The 8,299-nt window shown below is 35.0% G+C and overlaps 1 long non-coding RNA gene across 1 annotated transcript; it reads left to right on the top strand.

Annotated features, from left to right (window-relative positions):
- The first annotated feature begins 251 nt into the window (after positions 1 to 251).
- On the top strand, positions 252 to 8,064 carry LOC130049302 (uncharacterized). Its single transcript, XR_008797805.1, has 3 exons — positions 252 to 355; positions 4,913 to 5,150; positions 6,771 to 8,064. It is a non-coding gene; the product is annotated as an uncharacterized LOC130049302 (long non-coding RNA).
- Positions 8,065 to 8,299: the final 235 nt, after the last annotated feature.

The following is an 8,299-nucleotide window of genomic DNA, read 5'->3' as shown; positions in this document are numbered from 1 at the left end:
AACGTACAGGTTCTGATAGTTGTATCACGGGGAAAGTGTCGTACTATTTTGTCGTTATTTACTACCGGTATCAAGTTATAAGCTGTATACGTAAAACATGTATTGTCATATAATTATATAGCATTCCTTTATGATATACATTAATTTCTAGAATGTATAACGTATTCTAAAAAAGTGTAACATTAATTTATGATAACTCTATATTTATGAAAGAAATTATCCATTGGACCAATTACTGAGAATAAGGGAGAGTAAAAGTGAGGTGGATGTAGACTGCGTCAGCTACCGTTATACATTGTGAACACAGATACTCTGCAGATGGCCCTGATACACATTCCAAAGATGACTAGAACTAGTAAGCATCCCCTTATCTTCTTTAAAGTCAGATTATTATCTAATTTTGGAATTTCCTAGCATGTCATTGTATGTCAAAGACATGTAGCCATGACGTATGTACGGAACAATATTCATTTACAAAAAGGTCATATAAATTTTGATCACATGTTGTTTGTAGTAAGTTTTCGCTTAATTAGCGAGTTTTCCTTTGACTTTAGAGATGAATTGCCGTGTATGCTGGACCTTTCTTCACAAATTTTGAGAAAGCTTCAGTACAGCAATTGATCTAGTGTTGTTGTTCATTCCACGAGTGCCGTTATCGAAACATCTGAACAAAGTTGAATATATTAACGTAGCTACTACTGATGAAGCTCACAAAATCAACTGTAAAAAATCATTATTTTGGAAGAGAAAACCATGCCAATGTTATCGGTTGTTTGCTAGAAAATACTAACAGTCCCTGGGGAAGCTCAACTTATCATTGGGACTATCTTATCTGAATCCTTGTCCTTAACTTTTTACGCAAAGCTATACGATCAAATTAAATATGATGTTTTGTTTTCGCTGAAGTTGATTGCTATTGCAGTGAACAAGATAAAATCATACATAATATATCCAGATTTTTGTGAGAAGTTACGAAAACGAGTAATGATCAATTGCATACATCCCACGAGGACAAAACCTTAAAGAGGTGTAAAAACACGGACCCTGGACATACCAAAGGTGGAAGCAAGTGCCTAGCAGGAGTGCGCACCCATATCGACCGGTCAACCAGCCAAGCGATGCTTATTCCTCCTAGGCACCCGGTCCCACCTCTGGTTTATACAGGGGTCCATGTGTGCCCTACTCTCTATTTTGTATTTATTATAGGAGTTATGATATTGCACAGCTGAGTTAAGGCTATCCCAGAAAAATCACAGTGATGTTATCAATGTACCTCTGTGCAATTCGCACTATAAGACGTAACAATGAAAGAGTACGTCACAGCGTGCATGTTCTGATATATGTATTGCGGGGAAAGTGTCATCATCTTTTGTCGTTATTAACTACTGTTTTCAAGCGATAAGATGTATACGTGAAAACATTTCTTGTCAAATGATTTGATATCAGGGGATGTTTACTCCTCCTAGGCACCCGATTTCACCTCTGGTGTGTCCAGGGGTCCGTGTTTGCCCAACTATCTATTTTGTATTGCTTGTAGGTGTTATGAGATTGATCACTGTTCGTTATCTTCACCTTGCATATATTATTCATTTATGATATCAAATGATTCTCCATTTTTAATATGTAGTATGAACGAAGTTGGTATCCATATTATATTGTGACCTTGAAATCACCCCTAATCTGAATGATTGATGCGTTTAAAAATGTTATCATGTACATAAATTATCTCATACTACAGAAACAGTGCCAACGTTCAGGGCTATAAAAAACAATACAGATATGTCTATGCATTTGAAAAGTGCGATGAGCAATTCCTGTCTTTTATATTAACGGTATGATATGCATAGGAATGTGGACAACCCCGGTAATTCGCTGATCACTGTTGAGTGTTAACATGTCAAAGTATACATTTGCTCTCAACACTTTTCATGTTAAAGATTTTTATATTTTACCCGCATGAACCTTAACTTTTTTTAACAAGTAGGGTATCTTGCTGTTTTCCAAAAAAAGTGTAACGTGATATTCAACTGACGTCACAGGAAATTACAATGATTGTAATTTACGGTAGCTAAGTCACAGTCAACATATGCGTAGAATCGTTTAGGAGTTTAACCGTAACGATTGTAATGATACCCGTGAATGTGAGGTGTAATTTCAACCCATCATTAGTGTACGTTTTACTATGTAAGCCCTTAACCTAGTTTAGTGATAAGTGTTTGTTACCTTCGCCTTTTATGAATTATAGCAGCTCAAAGAAAATGTGGACCAAATAATGACAAATAAAAGCAAAACAGTCACCTATTTTTTTATATGTTTTCTGATCAATCAATTAAACCTGAAAGAAATACGATATTGCCACAACCTTAGAGCACATGCACATTATCTCAATGAATGTACTATAATATGTTTAATGGTTTCAGGGCGTTCAAACGAAGCATACCCTAAAATATTGTAACATTGATCTCTCACTGTCGTTTGTGTTCCTGGATGTAGGGGTGTTACATACATATTTTAATCTAAACAATCTTCTGGTCGAACATGACCTTCATTGATGATTTAAACTGGTATCTTTCTTAGCGTCTCGATCAAGAATTTTTCACTCATATGCAGACAGTGTTAGGATAACTATATCTGAAATATATCTAAGAAAAAGTTGCATTGTTGTTACAGCTGTATTTTGCTACTGTTAATGTACAATGCAAGGTGAAGATAACTAACATTGATCAATCTCATAACTCCTATATGCAATACAAAACAGATGGTTGGGCAAACACGGACCCCTGGAAACACCAGAGGTAGGATCAGGTGCCTAGGACGAGTAAGCATACCCTGTTGACCGGTGTGATTATTTATGCACATAAGCGATTTTTTTAGGCACACCAGTTATTCAGACTTGGGGCGATGTCAACGTCACAATATGATGTGAATATCTCCTTTCTGCATATCATATATTAAACATGAAGCGCAGTTGTGTTAAGTAGGGCCACATAAATATGTCAGAGGAAAAAGCATTAATAAACAGATAAATGTTTGACACATTATGTACACACAACCGTTTTATACAAACATATATAAATGTAAGTGCATATTGGCCTCCCATACATTTTTCACCATACCGACAGTCTCTACATCAGCTGTATATCAGGTGATCAAATATCAAGATAAAACCGTACTGTGTACGTATAAATCGTTCCATTGGCACGATATCCAGATATCAATGCAAGTTGAAGTTAATATAACTTCAAAACATATTAATTCCTTAATTCGAAAAGTGATGAGAGCAAGTTTGTCGTGACTTCTAACATGTTTAATTTTTTGCGTTGAATATGCAAGATGTGGTGATTTTTGCATATACGAAGTTGAATCTAGCCTGAAAAACATGTTTTCTATCGAAGCCACAATTTGCTCCCCTACCTTTCCTTCTGCACTGAAGTTCACATGTCACATAAATCAAACAACTTTCACTAAAAAACTTCGAGGTGTCGTGCCGATGATGAAGTTTGTATGTACGAAAACCGTGTTTATGCAAATGAGTCCATTGTGAAAGTCATTATATGTGCATATTAGGGGCGATGTGAAGATCACAATATAATATGGCTATTACTTTAGCATGTATGTTATATAAAGGAGAAATTCAAACTATTTCAATATCAAAGAGAATTAATATAACCCATTTGAAAGAAACTTTTACACGATTGCGGTTTATTATTTGACAGCGGTGGTAAATAACGAAAAAAATATTTTGACGTGCTATTTCCAACCGCAAACGGAACGTAGACATTTACGTCATGACTTTCATCATGACGTATTTTTCATTGTGACATCATGTAATGTGCCAGTGCGGTAAAGTACATTTTTTACAGCACTGATATTTATATGAAAAGCCTTAACTCAGCCGCGAGGGTGATTTGTCATCATAAAGGGATACTATATAGTTTTTTGGCAGGGGATACTTATTCCTCCTAGGCACCTGATTATATCCGTGTTTGCCCAATTCTCTATTTTGTATTGCTTATAAAAGTTTTGAGATTGACCACTGTTCGTTATCTTCTCTTTTCATATAATGATTTGCCAAATATTTGACAAGAACATGTTTCACGTATGCAGGCTATTACTTGATAACGGTAGTAAATAACGACACTATATTTTGACGCTTTCCCTGTGATGCAAACATAATAATATGTACCGTACAACCTTTTGACGTATATTTTCATTGTAACGTCAAATGGTGTACAGTTTTACAACATGTAATGTAAGTAAAACACATAAAATCAAACCCTGTTTTATTTCATATCGTGTCATCATAACAAAATGAAACAATACTAGCTAATAACATGATACTGTTGGAAATTCGACCCCTTTCCTGTCCCATCCATCTCTCCACATTCACGATCCCCCTATAAGTCCAGATGTTACATATGTGCATCAACTCAAATCATTGTGGAACGTTTACATCCATTACTAGTCAATGTACATTAAATGCATCACTGATATGCATACTGCAATTGACACGTTGTCATTTTACCAAAATGTCATTTGTTCTCAAACCATTGTTTTCTAAAGCTTAAACCTCTTTACCCCCCTTTCCTTTCTCAAAGCGATCTAAACAGCTGATAAGAAAGCCCCGGAAGGGATCGATGTTGGTTATTCATTGTGCCATATAAAAATCAGACTGATACCGTAAATATCACACTTTGGAAAGCGAGAGTGTGGCTCTGCATTGGGATTTCATTTTTGAGTAGGGCCAGGTCAAATATAAATGTACTTGAAATCATCCAAACTGTTTTTTTTCGTTCAATAATCCATGCTAATTCCCTTAAAGGCCCAGTTATTAGTTAACATTCTGATTTTTGCCTGTATCGTGATGAATGGTAAGCCGCCTGTCAATCAAATATTTAATCATATATTCCAGGTGAAGTTATATCTGCAGATAATGTGGTCTGAACCAACCAAAGAGAAGTGTTTTGATAACAATAACAGCCAATGTGTGTCGGTATCCTTTGGATCTTAAGGAAGCCCAGTATAACAGAATATCTGGAGAGATTGCCCGTAACAGCGTGAGTGGTGTAGTGACAATTTTTGGTATCCGGATCAACCTCCCGCCTAAAAGTTAGACTAAGCTAAGAATCTCAGGACATCAGATGCAAATGGTAAAGACCGGGAGATATATAAAATGATAATAAGGTTACAATAGAGACACATATCAAAGTAAGTCAAGGGTAAGTCTGGATACTTGCAAAATTACTGGATCACTGCTTAAACCCATAGATACGTTAGTAATTTCTCTTTTTGAATTTCTAAATATCCAAACGAGTTTTGCGATATAGGTCATATCAATTTATCAGAAATTCTAGCATAATGACAGTAGGTTAGAAGTCAATCATGAACTTGAATCGACGACGATTAAGCAATGTCCATGGCCTTAAAATTATCAAGCATATTGGGGCGACCGATCACACCCGCCTTGCGTCATATGTTCATATCAGCGAAACGGAATAATCCATATTCAAAATCAGTATTCCAAGACTGACGTGACTATTTGTATGAAACGCGTGGGACAGCAATTGACTCACTGATATACTTTATTGGAAAACTAGATCATCATAACAACTAAAGAATTTGCAAATTGCTGACTTTAAACTTTAATAATTCACCAGATGTACACTTGGGCATTGTGTTCAAGCTGGTTGGACTGAACATTGACATCCATTTACTCGCGGAGTACATGACTTTAGTAATGTAATTTCCGAATGAACGACTTTTTCCATTGTGACGTCAATAATCATGTATCACATTTGTAACGACTTCGAAAATTTAAGTATATATTGTAATGTAAGACTGAATCTCGTTTTTCCCGACTGTAGCTTAGTTTAGTGCATACATGTGGTAAATTATACACTTGTAATCTGTATTGTATCATTGCTGTGATAGTTTTCCTTTCTTAAAAAAGTTTACACTAACTGGTGATGCACCAGTGGGCATAATCATCATTTATATATATTTTTAAAACTGTTGTGTAAATATATTGTTGAAGACCACCTGATAATTTCAACAAATTCCTCGTTTAAATTGGGAAACTTCAAATCAAAGCTCACGGGATCTAGACCCACAGACGTGTCGATAAACATCTCATCAATATTCAGTTTAATTTCACAAAATATGTAATTCATTTTAGCTTCTTCACATCCTCGTGATAAAATCTTAAAATCAGTTACATTCTTTTTTTTACTAACATCCATCAATGGAAAATCAATACAACCTCGCATTGGGTCAAATGCTGTCTGACGTGTTTCATACCGATTGTTAAGCCGTTCTTGGCACACTGATTTTGACTGCGGATAACTCCGTTTACCTGATCAGGATATGGGGCTCACGGCGGGTGTGACCGGTCAACAGGGGATGCTTACTCCTCCTAGGCACCTGATCCCACCTCTGGTTTGTCCAGGGGTCCGTGTTTGCCCAACTATCTATTTTGTATTGCTTATATGAGTTATGAGATTGATCACTGTTCGTTAGATTCACCTTGCATAAAGCAGAATTATGTATCTCCCATTACATTTATCGATTTTTGTCATTATCAAATTATACTTACTTATACTGCACATTTACAATGTTGATTGATGTTTTGTCATCAGGAGCTATTACAGTGTCCTGGGACTAATTTTGAATTGGTTGATACTTTAGTGTATTTTAGATGCTCCGAAGAATCAATGCAATTAACGTTAGCCTTTATGTTATGAAGTTTTGAGTGATATTAATTTGCGTTACAGGATTTGAAATTGTGCAATGAGATGAGGAAGATAGCGATCTTGATGTATCTCATAGCTCTTAGAAGGAATGCAAAAATTTGATTTGGGAAACACGGACTCCTGGACACGCTACAACTATTATCAGGAAACCACTGAGGAATAAGAGTCTTCTGGGTAGGATCAGGTACCAATGAGGAGTAAGCATCCACTGTCGACCAGTTGCACCCGACCCGAGCTTTACATCTTTTTCAAATATGTTGAACGATCCGCAGTAGAATTCGCTATGCTAACAAATGACCTAACAATTTGTATGAACACACCAAACACCATTTAGTCAAATAACAGCCTGTACACAATATTTTTTATCCAATTTCTAAATTGTTTATCTTTCGTACAAATTGTGGTTGGCCAATAGTGTAATAATTTTGCGTGTTACACATTTAATTTCTGTAACATTTGGTGTGAGCAAGAATCTGTGTTTTAAATAACTGTATTTTCCTTGTGCTATATCATTAAGCATTTGCGGTTTTTTTTTTAAATTTTCAACATTGGGAATGTAAGATGTTTGGATGAATCGATGAAAAAAATATTATTGTATATTTTCAAGAAACGCCAAATTATTTACAGCCATAACACCCACCTTAGCTGAAGTATATAAAATCAAACTTAATGTCCAGTCTATTTAGATATCCCCCTTCACTAACAATCTTGTGAAGCCATTGGTGTAAAATTTTGCAAAATATGTGGACATTTTCTGACACTTTATTTTATTGACTTCCAAAATATTGATGGAACCAAATAAGAGGGAGACGGTTTCTTCTGAGGGCATACTATTGTGTATTTATTGTTAGTGACATTCCAATTTACAAAACAATATCCTGCATTATTTTAAAGCCTATGATATTTTCAGAAAAAAATGTGTTATATCTTTGAAGGTAAGCAGGGATGTGGTCAATTTCATTAAAAAAAAAGTAATTAAATACTTTCTATTACATCGATAGTTTTGTCAATTACTTGCATTTAAGATTACATAAATTTACATTAAAAAAATGTAATTAATTACCCTCAATTACTTTGAAGAATGTCATTAAATATATTTCTATTACTGAAGTTTATTTCAAAATGTTTTGGAATATTTAACTATGAAGCCTGCTTTGATTTATGTTCAACCTTTGTGGAGAATTCTGCTGGAAATAATTTTGAAATTTCCAGATGCATTTTCTTGGACATGAAATTCATTAATACGTTTTAAGTCATATTATATTCTGAATGTAATGTCTGAACTTGTCTACCTGTGCCTTTGGATTAGTTTGGTTTGAACGTATTTTATTGTAATATATATTGCAAAAGGATCTCTGGTAATAACATTAACACAGCGTTTTTCATAATCTGCATGATTATTAAATAACATTAAGAATATGAGTGTCTTTGTTCTTAAGTAGGAGAGGGTTCACACATTAACACACTTAACCATTCACCTATAGCCCTGGGCACCATGATCATGCTGCACCAAGTATATGGACAAACTGAGGCATCTAATTATTGCATAA

The sequence above is a fragment of the Ostrea edulis genome, chromosome 8 (genome assembly GCF_947568905.1).
Source record: "Ostrea edulis chromosome 8, xbOstEdul1.1, whole genome shotgun sequence".
NCBI classification, from domain to species: domain Eukaryota; kingdom Metazoa; phylum Mollusca; class Bivalvia; order Ostreida; family Ostreidae; genus Ostrea; species Ostrea edulis.
The sequence above is the reverse complement of the archived record's forward strand: the minus strand, read 5'-3'. Positions and strand labels throughout refer to the sequence as shown.